General features: G+C 38.2%; 1 protein-coding gene and 1 pseudogene across 1 annotated transcript in view; one reads left to right on the forward strand and one right to left on the reverse strand.

Moving 5' to 3' along the window:
• ZFYVE9 (zinc finger FYVE-type containing 9) overlaps nt 1-22170 on the reverse strand; it is a 180949-nt gene that overhangs the window by 143797 nt on the left and 14982 nt on the right. The window lies entirely within an intron of this gene.
• On the forward strand, nt 7277-7876 carry LOC114212036 (peroxiredoxin-1 pseudogene; annotated as a pseudogene).

Here is a 22170-nt window from a genome sequence, read left to right on the forward strand (position 1 = left end):
TGGCTCAGGCAGTTAAGCAGCTGATTCTTGATTTCAGCTCAGGTCATGATTTCAGGGTTGTGAGATCAAGCCCAGCACAGAGCCTGTTTAAGAGTCTCTCTCCCTCTCTGCCCATCTCCCCACTCTGTAAAAAAAGAAAGAAAAAGTTAAAAATACCAGGAACAACCTAAGTGACCATCAATGGGTGAATAAAGAAAATTGGTGTGGGAGTGCCTGGGTGGCTCAAGCCCTGCATAGGGCTCCAGGCTTAGCATGGAGCCTGCTTGAGTTTCTCTTCCTCTGCCCCTCCCCCCGACTCGTGCGAGCACTGGAGCTTGCTCTTTCTAAAATAAATAAATCTTAAAATTAAAAAAAAAAGTTCTGATCACAAGAAAAAAATTCTGTAACTACATATGGTAACAGATGTTAGCTAGACTTACTGTGGTGATCATTTCCCAGTATATACAAATATTGAAACATTATGTTGTAAACATGAAACTAATATAATGTATGTCAATTATGCCTCAATAAAAAAAACAGAGTTGCTATATGGTCTAGCAATTCCACTTTGAGTATTTATCTAAAGAAAATGAAAAATCCAATTTAAAAAGATATCTGCACCCCATGCTCATGCAGTATTTAAAATAGCTACGACATGGAAACAACCAGTGTCCATCAATGGCTGAATGGATAAAGATGTGGTATGTATTTACAGTGGAATTCTATTCAACCATAAAAAAGAATGAAATCTTGCCATCTGTGACAACATGGATGGACCCTGAGGACATTACAGTAAGTGAAGTAAGACAGAGAAAGACAACCACATGATCTCACTTATATGTAGAATTTAAAACAAAAGAATAATCCTAGCTTGTAGATACAGAGAACAGACTGGTAGTTGCCAGAGGCAGGGGGAGGGGGATGGATGAAATGGGTGAAAGGAGTCAAAAAGTACAATTCTAGTATAAAATAAGTCATGGGGATGTAATATGTGTACAGCATGGTGATTATTGTTAATAACACTGTATGGCACATTTGAAACTTGTTGTGAGTAGATCTTAAAAGTTCTCATCATACAAAAAATCATGTTTTACTATCTATGTATGTCAACAGATGTTAACTATACTTATTGTGATCATTTCAAAATATGTACAAATATCAAATCATGTTATACATCTGAAACTAGTATATGGCAATTACACAATTTAAAAACGATTTAATCAAATGATTCCTCATCTTGAAACTCTTCCATTGATTTCCATTGTACTTAAAATAATATATTAAAATAATATCAAAACTAACTATGACTTTATAAGGTCCTGCATAATTTAATCCTGCAACTCTTCAGCTCATTCTTTTGCCATTTTCCCTCCTACTTAGTTCTCTCCATCCACACTGACATCTTCCTCTTCCTCGAGAGTATCATGTTTCCACCTCTGGTCCTTTTATCCATGCTCTTCCCCTCCTTGGTTTGTTGTTTCTGACTCGTTTCTTCTACCTCTATCCTCCTGGCTAATATAAACTCACTCAACTTTCAGGTCTGAGAGTAAATGTTAATTCCTTAAGGAAGAGCTCCTCTGACCCTCAGCATAGGTTTTATGCACAGCTCTCTTATAACTCTATAATTATTTTTGTAACATTGTAAAGTATCACCTGATATGAGGACAGGTTACATGATTATCTTCTTCACCAAACTATTGACAGCACTTAGCAAGCAGTAAATAAATATTTTTCTATAAATACATGCCAATATATTATAAAGTCACTAATAAACACAACTACAATTTCTCCTATTAAACACCATGCTGTCATTATTCAATCCTCCCAGGCTTCATTGATGTTGATGATCTTCTATTTACCAATCCTTATAATTTGTTGATCTCTACCCTCTTGATTTCTCTACCACTTCAACCAAGACTCCTTAAAAGAACCACTGTAAATTTTGCATTTCAACATCTAGGATACTCAAAACAGGGAGAGAACATTCACTAGATGAGAGCTTTTACAAATGATATGGTAAGGTTCCCCGGCCAGTAGTGTATAATACAATCTGCTCAATGACTGACAGTGTATAAGAGCATTCAGAATGTGAACAAAGGTAAGAATATAGTGAGGGGCGCCTGGGTGGCTCAGTGGTTAAACATCTGCCTTCGGCTCAGGTCATGATCCCAGGGACCTGGGATCAAGCCCTGCATCCAGCTCCCTGCTCAGCGCGAAGCCTGCTTCTCCCACACCCCCTGCTTGTGTTCCCTCTCTGGCTGTGTCTCTGTCAAATAAATAAATAAAATCTTAAAAAAAAAAAAAAAAGAATATAGTGAAATAGATTATTTTGTATATCCTTTAATGTTGTTGAATTTAACAAAAACTTCCATAAAATAGTTAATCATCAACACTCTGTGTGTCCATTTTTTGGAGAGGGGAAAAATAATGTTATTTATTGTCCACTTACTATGCATGAGACCCTGCTGCTGCAAGTGCTTTATAGGTATTAACCCCTTAATCCTCTTAAAAACCCTAAATAGTGGGAATGGAATTAAGCCCTCCAGCATGTACATATACTACAAGAAGGCACAGATTTTGTCTTAATCCTCCTTGTTGTATCACTGGCATCCAAACAGTGTCTGGTATATGGTAAGCACTCAAATATTTGTTGAATGAATAATGAGGAAATGGAGGCAAAAAGAAGTTCAGTAACTTGCACAAAGTCACACAGAGTGGCAGCGCCAGGATTAGAACTTAGGCAATATGGTTTCATATCCCAGACTCTTAACCACTGGATATGTATATATTTGGAAACTACATTCCCCCTTCACTTCTCCTCTTTAGCATTCAGAAGTAAATGCAATGTAGAAATGCTTCCATGAGCCAGAAGTTCTCCTCACTGTTCTGCTAAAATAAAAAGAAACTCTAGTTTAATAACATATAAACACTAGATTACAGTATGTCTGAATTTATGAATGTTCCCACTAGAGTTACAGTCCTCAGAGCAGAGCAGGAAAAGAGATATAGATCAACAGGTTGCTAGAAGGTGTTTTTAAAATATATATACATGTCTGTTATATTCATACATGTTATTTAACATAGGATTATAATTAGTTACCACCACACAGAACAGTGTGAAATGAGGCATGCATGTACATAGTCTCTTTAAATAGCTAAAGAGCATTTCATTATATGGATGTATTACAATTTAACTCTCATCCCTATCAGTATCTAGATTGTTTCCATATTTTAATATCTATACACACTCTAATGAATCTTTATAACATGTGTCTTTACACTTTAATATATGATAAATCCCTAAAAGTGGCATTTAAGACAAAGGTAGTATACATTTTAAATTGTAATAAACATTGCCAAAACTTCCACCAAACATGCTGTGTTTCTGTGTTTTTTTATATTTCCTCCAAGAGTACACAAAATTTTTTCTATATACTCTTGTCATTACTATTATCTTTGCAAATCCTCCAAGTAGGAAATGGAATATGATTTTCTAATTTCTATTTTTAATTATGAGAAGTTGAACATCTATTTATATCTTTTCTGTTTATTGGCCTTTCTACAAATTGCCTATAAATGCTTTATATGTATCATGTTTAGAATCTTCATCCCAGTTTAAGGTTTGTTGTTTTTTACTACATGGAAATCTTCCATTTTTGTGCAAATTCATCAATCTTCTTTATGGATTCTACATTTCACATGATGCTTAGAAAAACCTTCCTCATTCCAATATAATAAAAATATTCACCCATATTTTCTCTATTTCTATAGTTATTTTTGCTTGTTTTACTCTTTCATCATCTTAGAATCTATTTTGGTAGGGAAAGTTCTGTAACTTGCTTTTCTCATTCAATGATATATCCTAAATATCTTTCCAGATCCACTACTTCATTTATTTTAACTGTGCATAACAGAATTCTAAAATATACCCATATCATAGTTTATTTAGTTATTTGTATTTATAAGTATATATAACTGATATGCTTACTATGTATAATAATAAACTATGTTTATTATATATAAAATATATACTACATATTATGTAGTTAAATAATAATAAACTAATATATTTATTAGTTATATATAATTTAGTTTATTAGTTATTTATAGCACTAAGAACACTTACACTTTCCCCTATTTTTCCACAATTACCAAGAATGCTGCCATGGGGGCGCCTGGGTGGCTCAGTCGTTAAGCGTCTGCCTTCGGCTTGGGTCATGGTCCCAGGGTCCTGGGATTGAGCCCCGCATCGGGCTCCCTGCTTGGCGGGTGGCCTGCTTCTCCCTCTCCCACTCCCCCTGCTTGTGTTCCCTCTCTGGCTGTGTCTGTCAAATAAATAAAAACCAAAATCTTAAAAAAAAAAAGAATGCTGCCATGAATACCTTTGTAATGTCTCTGTACATATTTTTTTTTTTTTAAGATACACATTAAGAAATGAAATTACTGGGGGCCTGGGTGGCTCAGTTGGTTAGGCGACTGCCTTCGGCTCAGGTCATGATCCTGGAGTCCCAGGATCAAGTTCCGCATTGGGCTCCCTGCTCAGCAGGGAGTCAGCTTCTCCCTCTGACTCTTCCCCCTCCCATGCGCTCTATCATTCTCTCTCTCAATAAATAAAAATCATTTTAAAAAAAAGAAAAAAAAGAAATGAAATTACTGAGTCATTAGTATGTAACCTTTTTTTTTTTTTTTAAAGATTTTATTTATTTGAGAGAGAGAGAATGAGAGCACATGACAGGGGGAGGGTCAGAGGGAGAAGCAGACTCCCTGCTGAGCAGGGAGCCAGATGCAGGACTCGATCCTGGGACTCCAGGATCATGACCGAAGGCATGACCGAAGGCATGACTGAACTGAGCCGAAGGCAGTTGCTTAACCAACTGAGCCACCCAGGCGCCCCAGTGTGTAACCTTTTTTGATACTGACAAATTACCCTCCAAAATGATGTACCTAATACATTTTCATTTTAAGCATTCATTCACAGGAAGGGGGTGGGGGATGAGCAAAATGGGTGAAGGGGTGTAGAAGATAAAGGATTCCAGTTATAGAATCAGTAAGTCATGGAACTAAAAGGCACAGCATAAGGAATATATATATATATACTCAATGATATTGTAATAGTGTTTTATGGTGACAGATGGTAAGCAGCTACACTTGTGAACATAGCCTAATGTATAAATTTGTCAAATCATTGTTATACACCTGAAACTAATGTAAGATTGTGTGTCAGATATACTTAAAGAATAAAAAACAAATTTAAAAAAAGAATTCATTCAACAAATATTTAAGTGCTTGCTTTTTTTGTGGTAAGCACTATCCTAGAAGCTGAGTATACAGCATAATGGTAACGAACCCAGAGAGGGGCACTTGCTGTGGTGATTAAGACTGAAGGCCCTAGAGACAAATTGCCTGAGTTCAAATTTGGGATCAACAAGTACCAGATATCTGATCTTGGGCAAGTTATTTTATCCTTGTGCCTCAAGTTCTTTATCAATAACTGATTACTAGTAAGATTGACATATATTTTTCCTTTTGTATTTCCTAGTCTGTGATCTCTTGTTGAAATCCTTTGTCCATTTCTGTTGGGATGTTGGTACTCTTCTTAATGATTTGACTGTTAAATAGGATACAAATATTTTTTAGCATGACACCTAAGCTCTGACAAATAGGTTATTGGGTTCTATTTGTGGCCAAGTCACAGGAATAGCAATATTGACTGCTGTTTTGCTAAGAGAATTTCAGGTCCTATTTTCCACTTTAAAAGGTTTCTAATTGCTCAGATTTAGGGGAAGGAGATAAAGAAATACTCTTCAAGCAGTGGAAAATATAAGCTAAAGCTTAGGAGCAATTTCTATCTTATCCACTTTCATCTCCTAAACCCCTGGTACAGGGTCTGGCACATAACTCTGGATGAACAATTATTCTTTGAATGAATGCAAAATCTCCCTACTAGGTTACAAGCTCCTTGTGGGCAAGGATGGTGTCATACTCATATTGGTACCACTTCCACAATGCCTCACAATGCTTTTACACAGAAGCAGCATTCAAATGGTTTTACTAAGATCACTATCTCTGTACCTGCATGAAAGTAGCTGAGGTAATCAATGTAAAACAAGCAATCCCTTCCTCATATAAAGATTACACCCTGATTTGCAGGTGCAGGTAACTCTGTACACAGTCTGGTGTTGTCTGAGTCTCCTTGTATTAAATTCACTATTCGTTTCAAGTCTGTTCTAGGGGAAAAAATGTCCCAGGCAAGTTATTGTGCCCTGAGCCCATCTAGGTGCCGCCTGACGACATCTGTGCAGTATTTCTCATGTCTTAGTATCTCTCCAAAGCACTGTTTTCCCTGCATTATTTAAGAATAAGTCCACTTCAGCACACTAGACACAGCTCTTTGGGTCTCCTGATTCACTTCCCACACACTCTGCCTGGTAGCACTCTGTTTGTCTAAATTATACTAGATTGGTTACTTTCTAGATTATCACTCTTGGTGATGTAGGCTTGTAGTTTCACATGAAATAATGAAACAATGTGATATAATGGAAGAACTGCAGGATCCTTACAGCTCCATGACCTGGGTTTGAATACTAGCTCAGCCATTTACTAAATACATGACCTTAATATCCCCAGGTCTCAGTTTCCCTCAGTTTCCAAATGAAGATATCATCAATAATATCTAATGCACCTGTGTCACAACACTGTCAAACAAGAATTACAAAATTAGATAACAATGGAGAAATGTTTTATAAAGTCTTCTATAAATATACGTCATTAGTATATGAAATATGACTCAAAAACTCAACGAAAGGATTCCACCAGACAAGTCACTTCATGAAAGCAAAGAGCACATCTGTCTGGGTCATGGCTGCATCTCCAAAGCCTGGCATTTTTATAGAAAAACTAAAAGAATAAAAGAAAATGAACAAAAAACAAAAAAACACACAAAAACACCAGTGACCTTAGTCAAACTAATAAACATCTGAGTTTCAGTTTGCTCATTTGTAAAGTGAGAGCATCACCACCCACGTCAAAAGATTGTTAGGAGGGGCGCCTGGGTGGCTCAGTTGGTTAAGCAACTGCCTTCGGCTCAGGTCATGATCCTGGAGTCCTGGGATCGAGTCCCGCATCGGGCTCCCTGCTCAGCGGGGAGTCTCCTTCTCCCTCTGACCCTCTTCCCTCTCATGCTCTCTCTCATGCTCGCTCTCTCAAATAAATAAAATCTTTAAAAAAAAAAAAAAAAGATTGCGTCTTCTTCCTGCCTTGTCTTCGGCCTTTTTGCTTTCAGAGCCGCTGATAGCAAGATGTCTTCGGGAAATGCCAAAATTGGCCATCCTGCCCCCAACTTCATAGCCACGGCTGTTATGCCAGATGGCCAGTTCAAAGATCTCAGCCTATCTGACTACAAAGGAAAATACATTGTGTTCTTCTTTTACCCTCTTGACTTCACCTTTGTGTGCCCACGGAGATCATTGCTTTCAGTGACAGGGCAGAAGAATTTAAGAAACTCAACTGTCAAGTGATTGGTGCTTCTGTGGATTCTCATTTCTGTCACCTGGCATGGATCAACACACCCAAGAAACAAGGAGGACTGGGACCCATGAATATTCCCTTGGTATCAGACCCCAAGCATACCATTGCTCAGGACTATGGAGTCTTAAAGGCTGATGAAGGCATCTCCTTCAGGGGCCTCTTTATCATTGATGATAAAGGTATCCTTAGGCAGATCACGGTAAATGACCTTCCTGTAGGCTGCTCTGTGGATGAGACTCCGCGACTGGTTCAGGCCTTCCAGTTTACTGACAAGCATGGGGAAGTGTGCCCAGCTGGCTGGAAGCCTGGCAGTGATACCATCAAGCCTGATGTCCAGAAGAGCAAAGAATATTTCTCTAAGCAGAAGTGAGCACCGGGTCGTTTTAGGGCTGGGCTACAGTGGGTGGCCATGAAAACAAAATCTCTCTTGTATTATTGTCATGCTTAGAACGTAAGACTTTAGACTGTACAGATGTGGTATGGGGACAGGACAGGCCTTTTCTGCAGGGGTTGGGGAGGCCAGCCTTTCTTTTCTGGAGAGAAGGGCCTGAGCTGTTATGGGGCAGGCCAACTGTATGTACAGTAGCAGGGCATCACGTTTTGTCTTTTGTTTCTATTAAACTTGAGCCGAGAAGAAAAAAAAAAGATTGTTAGGAGGATTAAAAAGAAATACGATCAGGGCACCTGGCTGGCTGTGAGTGGAGCATGTGACTTCCTGATCTCAGGGTTGTGAGTCCTACACTGGGTGTAGATATTACTTAAAAATAAAATCTTAAAAAAAAGAGAATATCCGTAGAATATAACATAATGGATACGTTTCTATTTGATTCTTCCTAAGCCAGATATGATTTAGAGTTTGGTTATATAAAAGGTAGATACTGTTAATAGTTTTAATAATAACGGGTACTGACTCAAATTATTCTAGGTCAAGGAACATTACACTACCAACTGCCCTTTAAACTCAATAAAAATTAGTATACTGGCAAAGTCATTATTTAAATACTTTACCTCAGCCATGTTTAAACAGCTACAGTACACTATGACTCACATGCACATAAAACCTTATAATGAACCACTGCCCCAGTGAAGTTGAGTCTTCTCAGAGACAAGTGCTTCTATTTATAATCTCGATGTAACAAGCTATTATTAGTCAAAATAATTTAAGCATCAAAGCTATATCAAAACAAATTCCACTTATTGGTCACAGCATATAAGGTGCAATGTTTTATTTAGTTATCAAAAGTGTTCACACACACAGAATCTAATCCATATTATGCATCAGAGTTAAAGCTCCAGTGGGTGGGGGGCCTGGCTGGCTCAGTCAGTAGAGCATGGGATTCTTGATCTTGGGGTTTTAAGTTTAAGCCCCACATTGGGTGTAGAGATTAGTTAAAAAAAATAAAATCTTTAAAAAAATAAAATAAACCTAACGTATGTAACAACAGAGCCCTAAAATACATAAAGCATAAACTGACAAATTAAGAAACAGAAAATTCAACAATAATAATTGTAGGTTTCAATACTCCACTTTCAATAATAAAACAACTGAGGAGAAGATTAGCAAGAAAAGAGAAAATGTAAACAACACTGTAGGTCATCTAGACCTAACAGATATCTAAAAAACATCCAACAACAGCAGGATGCACATCCTTCTCAGGTGCACATGGATCAGGAGAGACCATGTTAAGCCATAAAACAATCTTCAATACATTTAAAAGGACTGAAATCATACAATGGAATGAAATTAGAAATCACTAACAAAAGGAAATGTGAATTCAAAAACATGTACAAATTAGACAACACACTAAATAACCAAGTAATAAATTACAAGAAAAATTAGAAAATACTTTTAACAAACTTATTTAACAATAAGAATGCAAGCATAACTGGGGTGCCTGACTGGCTCAGTTGGTGGAGCATGTGACTCTTCATCTCAGAGTTGTTAAGTTTGAGCCCCACACTGGGAGCAGAGATTACTTAAAACAAAATCTTTAGGGCGCCTGGGTGGCCCAGATGGTTAAGCGTCTGCCTTTGGCTCAGGTCATGATCCCAGGGTCCTGGGATTGAGTCCCGCGTCGGACTCCCTGCTCAGCGGGGAGCCTGCTTCTCCCTCTGCCTCTCTCTCTCTCTCTCTCTCTGTCTTTCATGAATAAATAAATACAATCTTAAAAAAAAAATCTTTAAAAAAAAAGCAAGCACAACATATCAAAAAAAATTTTTAAAGCAAAATTTCAAATAATAACCTAACTTTCCACCTTAAGAAACTAAAAAGGAAAAAAAGAAGCAAAGTAAACCCAAAGCAAGGAGAAAGAAAGAATGAAGATTAAAATGAAAATAAATTAGAGAAAAATCAACAAAACCAAAAGGTGGTTCTTTGAAAAGATCACAAAAATTGACAAACCTTTAGCTAGACTGACCAAGGAGAGAGAGGACTCAAATTACTAAAATCAGAAATGTAAGTGGGTACATTACTAAGGGGTGACCTTACAGAAATATGACCTTACAGAAATAAAAAATTATAATATTATGAACAATTGCACACCAACAAATTAGACAAGCTGGATGAAATGTACAAATTCTTAGAAATAAACTACCAAAACTGACTTAAAAAGAAATGGAAACTATGAACAGACCTATAAATAAGTAAAGAGACTGAATTAATAATTTTTAAATTTCCTATCCAAATCTAGGTGGTTTCAAGCAAATTAATGCCAATCTTCCACAAAAACAAACAAAAAACAGAATACTTCCCCATTCATTCTATGAGGCCAATATTACTGATACCAAATCAAAGACAGCCTAAAAAAACTACAGACCAATATCCTTTACGAACATACATGAAAACAAATCCACAAAATACTAGCAAACCAAATCCAGCAACATATAAAAAGGATTATATACCATGAATAAGTGAGATTTATTCTACACCTGCAAGGTTGGTTTAACATATGAAGACTAATCCATGTAATATACTATATTAGTGAAAGAACAAAATGACATGATCTCAATAGACATATCTGACAAATAGAGCATCAATAATTTTTTAAATGTTAACTACACTGGAATTAAAATAATTAAAACAGATGAATAACCTAATTTAAAAATGGGCAAAGGATTGAAAAGACATTTCTCCAAAGTAAATATGCAAGCAGTCAATAAGCACATAAAAAGATGCTCAACATGATTAGTATCAGGGAAATGCAAATCAACACCCTGATATCACTTCACAACCACTAGGGTGATTAGAATCAAAACGATAAACAATACCAAGTGATGGTGAGGATGTAGAAAAAACTGGAATCCTCACACATTGCTGATGGGAAGGTAAAATGCCGCAGCCTCTTTGCAAAACAGTTTAGTAGGTCCTCAAAAAAGGTGAATAGAGAGAGATACCATATGACCAAGCAATTTCACTCCTAGGTAAATACCCAAGAGACTATGTCTACACAAAAACTTATACACGTATGTTCAAAGCAGCATTTATAATAACCAAGAAGTGGAAACAACCCAAATATCATTTACTGATGAATGGATAAATAAAATGTGGTATACACAATGACTACTATTCAGTAATAAAAAGAAATGAAGTACTGATACATGTTACACTATGGATGAACCTTGAAAATATTTTGCTAAGTCAAAGAAGCCAGATGTCATTTATATGAAATGTCCAGAATAGACAATTCCATAGAGACAGAAAATAGATTAGTGGTTGCCAGGGGCTGAGGAAAGATGATGATGGGAAACAGGGAGTGGCTACTAATGAGAATGGGTGTTCTTTTTGAGATGATGAAATTGTTCTAAAATTAGATAGTGCTGATAATTGTATAACTCTGTGAATGTACTAAACATCACTGAATTATAATTTTAAGCAGGTGAATTTTATAATATGTGCATTATGCCAATAAAGCTATTTTTAATTAAAACTAGAAAAAACTATTATTTCTAATCTGCCTGAACTTAACATGCATGCTTGACCATGTCCATCAATCTACCTTATAAAAACCACCATAATGAATCTTTAATTATAAAACAGAAAAATTAGCAACCAGACCTCTCACAACAAATTCACTTTAAGGGCTACAAAACTATTATTTTTCAATGAAATCATATTCTTCAAAACATTCATCAAATGCCAACTATGCTAAAACTGCTTAGTTTCTTCAGCAGTTATTTTTAACAAAGGATTTTAAAGTGTTTAGCAAAACTCTATTAAAACTTTCAACTCAATAAATAGCATTTTTTACTTGTTTGGTTTGTTAATCAGGGACTAATACCCTATAATTGCCCAACAGAGCTAAGCAACAGAATTTTAGACATTCCTGAACATTTCCCAAGCTTGTAGTTTCATAAAAAGTACCTACATTAAGCATTGATAATTTTGTCAGAATTAGGCTTTCCATGTTAATTTACCATCTTTTAGCATGGTGGGACCGCACAAAAGTTGCTTAATTTTTTTTTAAGATTTCATTTATTTGGGGCGTCTGGGTGGCTTAGTCCTTAAGCATCTGCCGTCAGCTCAGGTCATGATCTCAGGGTCCTGGGATCGAGCCCCGCCATCGGGCTCCCTGCTCAGCGGGAAGGCTGCTTCTCCCTCTCCCACTCCCCCTGCTTGTGTTCCCTCTTTCACTGTCTCTCTCTCTGTCAAATGAACAAAAAAAAAATCCTTTAAAAAAAAAAAGATTTTATTTATTTACTTGTCAGAGAGGGGGGTGGGGAGAGCACCCATACACACACACACAAGCAGAACTGGCAGCAGAGGGAGAAGCGGGCTCCTGATGCGGGCCTCGATCCAAGAACCCTGGGATCATGACCTGAGCCGAAGGCAGACACTTAACTGACTGAGCCACATAGGCATCCCTGCTTAATTTCTTTTTACCGATTTTTTCCTCCACTAAACTGAGAATAAAAATACCCGCCCTAATCCTTAATTTGATGGCTATGAAAAGGAAAAGAAAAAGCACTCTGTAAGGTACAATTATTACCTCCCCCAAATGAAAAAAACTGGTCAAGGAGATGATTAAAATATCAAACACCTCTAAAGAACATAAACCTGGGTGGGATGGGGGTGGTGCATAGTGCTATACTGGGGAAACAAACCTAAAGGTTCTACTTCCAAACAACAAAAAGTAGTATGTCATTGGATTTGCAAAGCTTTTTATCAATTCTTTTATACTGAACATTAGTAGCTCTTCAAATCTAAAGGATCATTATCAAGGATAATCTTCCTGGGCAGTAAAGAATTTGTTTTTGTACGAGACAAGACAAAACAAAAACAAAAACAAAAGGCTGACTCTAAAATTATTTTCCTTAAAGCTTTCTAAGCAGCAAGTCACAAAAATGTCATGTTGACCTGTTTAATGTTATTTTTAAAATACTACAAATAATACTTGAGCACAGTAATGCTTTCTCCAACATACCCTAAGCAAACTATACTAAGAACACCATGCTAGGGAGACCTCCACACTTGTCATTAAAGAAATACCAAAAGGACAAATAGAATCATGAAATAACCTAAAGTAGCCAGCTGTATCAAATTACCTGACAGTTACATGAGCTTATAAAACACCATGATGTCCCGTCTGCAGCCCCATTCCATTCCTACTTTAAATACCTTTTAAAAATTATTTTTGTAAAAGGAAAAGCTCTGACAGCTTGTATTGAAGACAAAATTGTAAAGAATAACAAAAGAAGAGGGAACACACCTAACAATAAAGGAATTCTGAAAGTATGTTCATAATTTTCAAAAACTCAAATATATTTTCTGGTCAATCTTCTTACAATAAAAGACAACCCATAAATGGTAAGGAAGACCTTGTTTTACATCAATTGTATCTTCAAAACATCCAGTAAAATAAATTCGGAGGCTAAGGGTAAACAACTCAAAAAATACATGATTGTGATGCTTCAAAGTAAGGGAGTGGGGACTATACCTAAATACTAAAAATAAAGCTTATAAATTCAAAGACTGTTGAAACTTATCCAGACCAAGAATGTTTATCTGCTGGTATAAGAAATTCCTTCTATTGGGCACTGGTGAATTTATGCATGAACAGAGGGAAAGCCTATCTTTTTGTACAGCCTATGAATTCATCCAAGCATGTATCTACTCAAGCATATATTTACTAATCACCTACCATGTATGCTGAAGAGCTGTGCTAAGAGCTCTGAAAATAGGAAACTTCCAGCCCAATGCAGGGAGGGACCAACAATACAATATAATCCATGACAGATGGGTGCTCAGAGATGCAGCAATTTTTTTTTAAAGTTAGTTAGTTTGTGGGGCGCCTGGGTGGCTCAGGCAGTTAAGCGACTGCCTTTGGCTCAGGTCATGATCCCAGGGTTCTGGGATTGAGCTCCACATCAGGCTCCTTGCCCAGCAGTGAGCCTGCTTCTCCCTCTCCCTCTGCTGCTCCCCTGCTTGTGTGCTCTCACTCTCTCTGCCAAATAAATAAGTAAAATCTTTAAAAAAATAAAGTTAGTGTATGAATATATATATATATGTATGTATGTAATCTCTATGCCCAAAGTGGGGCTTGAACTCAAGACCCAGAGTTCAAGAGCCACATGCTCTCTGAGCCAGCCAGGTACCCCAGAGATGCAACATATAATTCAAATGAGAGGAAGAAAAACCAAGAGAGTATCTGAGGTAAACATGGAATCTAAGAAATGAGTCCACTGACTAAGTCATTACTTTTAAGCTTCTCATGTTGACTGATCTAGACTGGTCTTCTGTTGTTGCTACTGAGTCACGTAAGTCACATTAATCAGAATATCTTAAAGGGGCGCCTGAGTGGCTCAGTCATTAAGCATCTGCCTTCAGCTCAGGTCATGATTCCAGGGTCCTGGGATCGAGCCCCACATTGGGCTCCCCGCGGGAAGCCTGTTCTCCCTCTCCCACTCCCCCTGCTTGTGTTCCCTCTCTCACTGTGTCTCTCTCTCTCTCTAAAAAATAAAATCTTTAAAAAAAAAAAGTATCTTAAAAACTGAATGTATTTTATCTAAACAAGCATGTGTAACAAAAGACCGGTCCTGAAAAAGGAAATAAGGAAATTCAAGTATATAACCATCTTGATTTAAATATTTTAGATAAAGTTAGTAACTTAAAAGACAAAAGTACCAACCTACATCTCAATTCACTTACCTATCCAGTGAAAGAACTAATAATCTAGAAGATCTCTAAGTACTCAATGACTTCTAAAATTGACTTTGAAAGTTCTGTTGGTGGTTGCCATCTTTTCTTTTTTTTTTTTTTAAGAGAAGTCTGTGCATTTATTGGCTGAACAGGCTACTTGAGAGGAATGAAATGAGAGGAATGGGTGGCCCTGATACCAGGCCTGCCATGCTTCACAGCCTTATAGGTGATGGAGAACTCACCAGATAGTGGTCAATCGTCTTGGGCTTGATTTCCACCTAGCTGAGGGTCTTGACATTGCACTCACCCACCATGTTGCCCACCATCTCAGGCAGTGTTGCTGTTTTAATAAACTACAATAAAAATACATCCCAAACATTTATAATTAGCCCAGTCAACTGGAGATTAATTTATTTCCCAATACACTAATTTTGAAATCAGTCTATATGCCAATATACACTGAGTGCCTATATCCTCTGTCTTCTCAACTTCTTCCTCTCATGGTCTATAAATATCTTCATATATCATTTCAGTATGAGATATCTTTTAATAACAAACGTGAACCCTTCTTCAACTCTACATTCCCCTTTAGTTACTACTTTTTGTGTTCTCTTCATAGCCAACTTCTTTTAAAAAAATAATTTACAGATCCATAGGCACCTGGGTGGCTCTGTCAGTTGGGCTGCTGACTCTTGATTTCAGCTCAGGTCATGATCCCAGGATCCTGGGATCAAGCCTCCTATCAGGCTCCATGTTCAGAGGGGAATCTGCTTGAGGATTCTCTCTCTCCCTCTCCCTCTCTCCCTGCTCATGCTCACATGTACGTGCTCTCTCTCTAAAATATTTTTTTAAAAATTACAGATCCAACTCTCATTTTCAATCCACCGAAACTCATCAACTTCATCAATGACTTTCTAATTGCCAAGCCCAATGGACAATTCAAATACTCATCTTAGTCCATCCACTGGAACAGCACAGGTGACCACGCCTTTTAAAAACTCTTCTCCTTCTCTTCTTTAAAACTTGATACTTTTGGGGCCCTGGCTGGCTCAGTCAGAAGAGCATGTGACTCTTGATCTCTGGGTTATGAGTTTGAGACCCATGTGGGGTGTAGAGATTACTTAAATAAATACTTAAGAAAAAAAAAACCAAAACTTGGTACTTTCTGATTTTCCTCCTTGGTCTTTTCTTTTTGTCTTCTGTAGGCTTTCCCCCTGTGTATTTCTTAAATATGATTTTTATCCAGTCACGTTCTCAGACCTCTTCTGACTTTATTCTACATGTTTTTACTGGATGGTCTCATCCACTCTCATGACTTTAACTACTTCTCCCTAAAGCCTATTATATTTCCTGTATTCCCTAAGTAAAGGTTTCACCATACATTCAATAATCCAAGGCCAGAGACCTAGGAACCATTCTCTTCATCAACTACATCCAATCAATCTCACCAATTCTTTTTTTTTAAGATTTTATTTATTTATTTGAGAGAGAGAGAGCGGGGGGGGGGGGGAGGAGCAGAGGGAGAGGGACAAGCAGACTTTGCGCTGAGTGGGAAGCCTGAGGCAGGGCTCAATTCCACAACCCTGAGATCATGCATGACCTGAACCAAAATCAAGAGTCAGAGGCTCAACTCACTGGGCCACCCAGACATCCCTCAACAATTCTAACTCTTAATTACCTCTCACACCATTCTTTCTTCTTTATCTCAGATACTATTACCCTAATTCATACTCTGATCTCTGGCTTAGATTTATTCAATAGTTTCCCAAATGGTATACCTGCCTCTATTCTGGCCCTCCTCCAATCCATCTGCTACACTGACACCAAAATAATTTTCTAAAAGCTCAAATATGACCAATTGGTCTACTATTTTAAACTCTTCATTGGTTCCTCATGCCCTACTTAAGAAAAATAAAAATTCTAACTCCTTTAAATAGTATATGAAGCTTTTCTTCTTCTAGCCTCATGCCTAGGTCTTCCACCCCAACTTCTGCCCCTCATCCTTTTCAAGCTACAAAACTACCATGCCACACTATTTGCAGTTCCCCAGATACAATATGTTGTTCCACATACTTCCACACATTTGTACATCCAGGCTTTCCTTTAAGACGTCCCTCTCTTTATCTTCACAGAAAACTCCTGCTAATTATCAATACTGAACACAAGCATCATCTCTTCAGTAAACTCTTGATAGAACTTATCATCCTCAGTGAATCTGGTGCATTTACTTATCCACATATCTGCTTTCCCAACAGTCCTTTAATTCCCAGACGACAAGGATGTCTTATTCCTCTTTCTTTTTTTTTTTTAAGATCTATTTATTGAGAGAGACAAACCAACTCCACGCTGAGTGTGGAGCCAGAAGAGGGGCTCAATCCCAGGACCCTGAGATCATGACCTGAACTGAAATCAAGAGTCAGATGCTTAACTGACTGAGACATTCAGATGCCCCTCTTATTCCTCTTTCTATCTCCAGCACTTAGGCACAGTCTTGTGAGAGTAAACATGTCATATAACTGTTGTTAAATGAATAAATGAATGAATTAAATACTTCACTGGGCACCACTAAGAAATATAATTTTCCTTTCTCAAAAAGCTTATTGATATGTAGTAGAGGACTAGGAAGACATACTCATGAAAAGTTAGGTAACAATATACCATACAAGTCAGAATTCAGAAAAAAAATTACACAATCTTAAAATGGAACAGATGTACAAATATGTTATAAAAACTCAGAGGAAACAAAAAATCACTATAGCTTAGAATAATCTGAGACGACATGGAAAAGCTTTGAAATGAGTATTGAGAGGTAGGATTTGGAAGAATTAGAAAAGAGGAAAAGAATTCTGTTTTATTTTTTTTTTAAAGATTTTATTTATTTATTTGACAGAGAGAGACACAGCGAGAGAGGGAACACAAGCAGGGGGAGTGGGAGAGGGAGAAGCAGGCCTCCCGCGGAGCAGGGAGCCCGATGCGGGACTCGATCCCAGGACCCTGGGATCATGACCTGAGCCGAAGGCAGACGCCTAACGACTGAGCCACCCAGGCGCCCCAAGAATTTTGTTTTAATCTCTAAAAATCAAAACTAATCCTAGGCTGTTTCAATGTATACAACTGTTACATCATAAAACAAAAATATGTTTCTGCAGAAAAAAAAATTGAGCTTTCCTGATTAACAAATCCATCAAATCCATTCAATGAATATATATTTGAGCTTACTATAAGGCCAAGATCATACTGAGAACAAGAGAACAGGGAGCTAGGATGAAAGACTTCATAAGTGCAAGCTTTTGGGTCAAATCTCATAACAAACAAAATTACAATAAAAATCTCTACATAATTTGTGTTTATATGATATAAATATTCATTTATATGATATATTATATAAACATTCATTTATATGATATAAATATTCATTTCACCCATATTTGAGCAACTGTTGTGCTCTCAGCACAAGCTAAACACTGAGAATAAAGCAGCAAGCACACAGGCAAAATCCTGGCTTTCTTGGAGCTTACATTCTAATGGGTAAAAATGGATAATAAACAACATAAGCATGTAAAATATGTGACATACCAGATATATGCCAAAGAGAAAAATAAAAAAAGGAAAGGAAAGATTGGGGGTTATAATTTTAGACAGAACAGCCAGAGAAAGTCCCAATGAGAAGGTGACATTTATGTCAAAACCTAAATGTCAGGGAACAACTCTAAAAATATCTAGGGGAACTCTTCCCCTAGAAACATCCAAGAGAAAATAACTAAGAACGATAACTAATAACAAGAACTAATAACACCCAAACTTCCCAAAAACACCCAAGAGAAAATAACTAAGAACGTCTAGACGTTTTTACTTATAAAGGATAAAAGCAACTAAGATAAATTTAATCAGAAGATAATTATAACAATAATACCTAACAATTCCTTTACACTTATGTGTGGCAGTCATGGAGGTATGTCGCTTGTATCTCCCTTCAAGAAAGAACATGCTATTCAGCTGCTAGGCACGCAGTAAGCTGACAGCCTACAGCTGCAGTCTCTTCAAGATCCCTAGAAGCTGAGACCATTCTCTTCCAGGGCAGCCAGCCCCAGCCAACAACTGGTCACATCACAACCATTTCTGTCAAATGCAGGACTCTCTAATGAAGAATTTTGGCTCTAGAGTCTTCACTGGGTCTGAGACTCTGTCAGATCTGAATCACAGTGAGGCCCTCCCTGCCAATTCTGTTTCCTCCCCCTTTTCTTTCATAGGAGTTTTCCTCCTCCCCCATATACCTCTTGTATTCCTAACTCTGTCCCACATCTGCTTCCAGGAGAACTCAAATTGGCACAGCTGTAACAGAAATGGACTGAGAAAGCAAAAGGTATAAACTGGGTTTGGAAACTAGATCACTTCCTATCCCACTGCAATGAGGATTTCATCCTGTGTACTATGTGAAATATGGACAGTCCCTTGCACAAGCTGGTGGCCCAAATGCTAAAACTTTCTTAAGAAAAGTGCTAAACTTTCTTGGGAGAATATTCCCAAAGAGGAACACTGTCATTGGTATAATGATTCTGATGTTTGAAATGTGTGAGGGGAACAATGCATGTAAGCACAATAGAAGTGGCTAGCTGTTATGCTACACTAACTCCTTAGAGAGAGCAGCTAATTAAACACTTAGAAACTAAGTGTCAGGGGTGCCGAGTGGCTCAGTAGGTTGAGTGTCTGCCTTTGGCTAGGGTCATGATCCCAGGGTTCTGGGATCGACCCCTGCATCAGGCTCCCTGCTCATCAGGGAGCCTGCTTCTCCTGCTCCCTCTGCTGCTCCCCCTGCTTGTGCTCTCTGTGGAAGGAAGGAAGGAAGGAAGAAAGGAAGGAAGGGAGGGAGGGAGGGAGGGAGGGAGGGAGGGAGGGAGGGAGGGAAGGAGCTAAGTGTCAAAGCCAGAGGGTTCTCTGGTACCTCAAAAGAGGTCCTTACAGCTTAGAGTGGGAGAGCACCAAAAGATGAAGATCAAACTCAGGATGGTTAGAGACTGCGATGCTTCAAAAATGACTGAACGCTCAACCAGGACAGGTTTGTTATGTCAAGGTCTGGGTCCTGGTTTGGAAGACATGGAAGCATGACAGCTGGGAGAGGGACATCTAAAATGGTTGCCCCCAATGATTCTGATTCTCCAGACTGCTCTGAACCCTCAGAGGCTACAGGGATGACACTGGCACTTCCCACTGTATAGGAACACACTTCAGAGGCCTCTCACCTGCAAGCAATAAAAGGCTCCCCTCAAGAGGGACACCCCACCTACAGTCCTGGTTGCCATGATAATAACTAATGTAAATCCTGCCAAGGATATCTTGGGCCTAATAAGGGAGAAAAGAGATAACAGCTCAAAGCTGCTGCAAAAATTCACCAACATACACCAGCAGAATCAGGGGGAATACTCACAGTGCTAGATTTTGAGGGAATTTAGTCAAGGAGGTCAGAATATTAGACCTATAAGGCAAAGCTTGATTGGGGGTGAGCACACCATTTCAGAATATGGAAATCCCCACTGTGTCAAGAACCCAGGGTCTGGCATAAACTTGCTGCTACAGTGACTCCTAGAAACCTGAAAAAAAAAATGGCCCATACTGAATGAAACTGAAAGGCCTGAATTGGAGTGCCTAGGTGGCTCAGCTGGTTAAGCATCTGACTCAGTCTCAGCTCAGGTATTGATCTCAGGGTCATGAGTTCAAGCCCAGCGCTGAGCTCCATGCTGGGCTTGGAGCCTACTTAAAAAAAAAAAAAAGGTGAAATACCTGAATTGACACAGCAGACGGTAGAACATGGGATTAAAGGGCTCAGGAAAGTGGGTATGCTAGAGTGAACATATTTTGTGAAGTCAGAAGACCCACCAGAGGATTATGTACCATAAAAGGGAGCATAATACACACCATTCACCAAGGCCATCAGGAATATACTGGTGAGAGGGACACCAGCATCACTAAGAAGTGGTCACTCTCTTCTAAAATACAGGCTGTCACTCTGGAAAACAGTATGGAGGTTCCTCAAAAAGTTGAAAGTAGAGCTACCCTACGACCCAGCAATTGCACTACTGGGTATTTACCCCAAAGATACAAATGTAATGATCTGAAGGGGCACGTGGACCCCAATGTTTACAGCAGCAATGTCCACAACAGCCAAACTATGGAAAGAGCTGAGATGTCCATCAACAGATGAATGGATAAAAAAGATGTGGTGTATATATATATATATATATATATACACACACACACATACACACACACACACACACACAATGGAATATTATGCAGTCATCAAAAAAATGAAATCTTGCCATTTGCAACAACATGGACAGAACTAGAGGGTATTATGCTAAGCGAAATAAGTCAATCAGAGAAAGACAATTTTCATATGATCTCATTGATATGTGGAACTGGAGAAACAAGGCAGAGGATCATAGAGGAAACAAGACAAAACCAGAAAGGGAGACAAACCATAAGAGACTCTTAATCTCAGGAAACAAACTGAGGGTTGCTGGAGTGGAAGGGGGTGGGAGGGATGGGGTGGCTGAGTGATAGACATAGGGGAGGGTATGTACTATGGTGAGTACTGTGAATTGTGTAAGACTGATGAATCACAGACCTGTACCCCTGAAACAAATAATACATTACATATTAATAAAAAAATAAAAATAAAATAAAATACAGGCTGTCAAGAGTTTGGCTCATTGATAGCAATAGAGATAATGATGCACGGAAGCAATAGAAACCAGGTGGTGGCACTTAAAACCAGAAGCCAGCGGACCACAGATACCATCATAACTGGCAAGATGGGAAATAGCCAATAAATCTTGACCCACAGGGAGCTGTGGAGATAGTTAACAGAACACGGTGTCATTAGAGCAAAATAGGCAGTCAACAGTGCTGCTTAATATATACAATCAAAATAAGGCAAGAATGTATAAGCACAAGGCTAAGGGTGGTGGCCTCAATTAAAAAAACTACTATCCCTCGCCTAATTCCTAGACCTGATCTAGTTTTCAGATCCAGACCCACCAGCTTAAAGAGATGGCTGGTTCCCCAGGAGCAAAGACCCTGCAACATATATATATGTTAAATATATACAAATATATATAAAAATGATTACCCCTAAGTCCTTCTCCAATGACATCTATGGCTATCTACTCCAGTGACTATACAGTGGGAAATGGAAAATACCCAGACATTTAAAGAACCATTGGTCACAGAGTCTGAGTTGATGTTGATATCTAGACACCTGGAACATCATTATTGCCCTTTTATAGGAAAAAGAATATAGGAACCAAGCAAACTCTAGCTTATAGTGGGGTCCACTGGTCTACAGACCCACCTAACAGTCATCTTCCCAGGCCCTGAATATAACAACAAGATTGGCATCCTTAGAAGTTGGGTTAATCCCTACCCTGAGTCCTTGGCCTCTGGAGTAATAACTATCATAGGGGAAAAAGCCAAGTGAAACCTGCAAATATCTAAATATTTCCCCACCCCTTGGCCAAAATAGTAAATCA

This window comes from Eumetopias jubatus, unplaced genomic scaffold, assembly GCF_037043125.1.
Source record: "Eumetopias jubatus isolate StellerSeaLion01/CBP00866 unplaced genomic scaffold, mEumJub1_p1.0 scaffold_4, whole genome shotgun sequence".
Classification (NCBI taxonomy): Eukaryota; Metazoa; Chordata; class Mammalia; order Carnivora; family Otariidae; genus Eumetopias; species Eumetopias jubatus.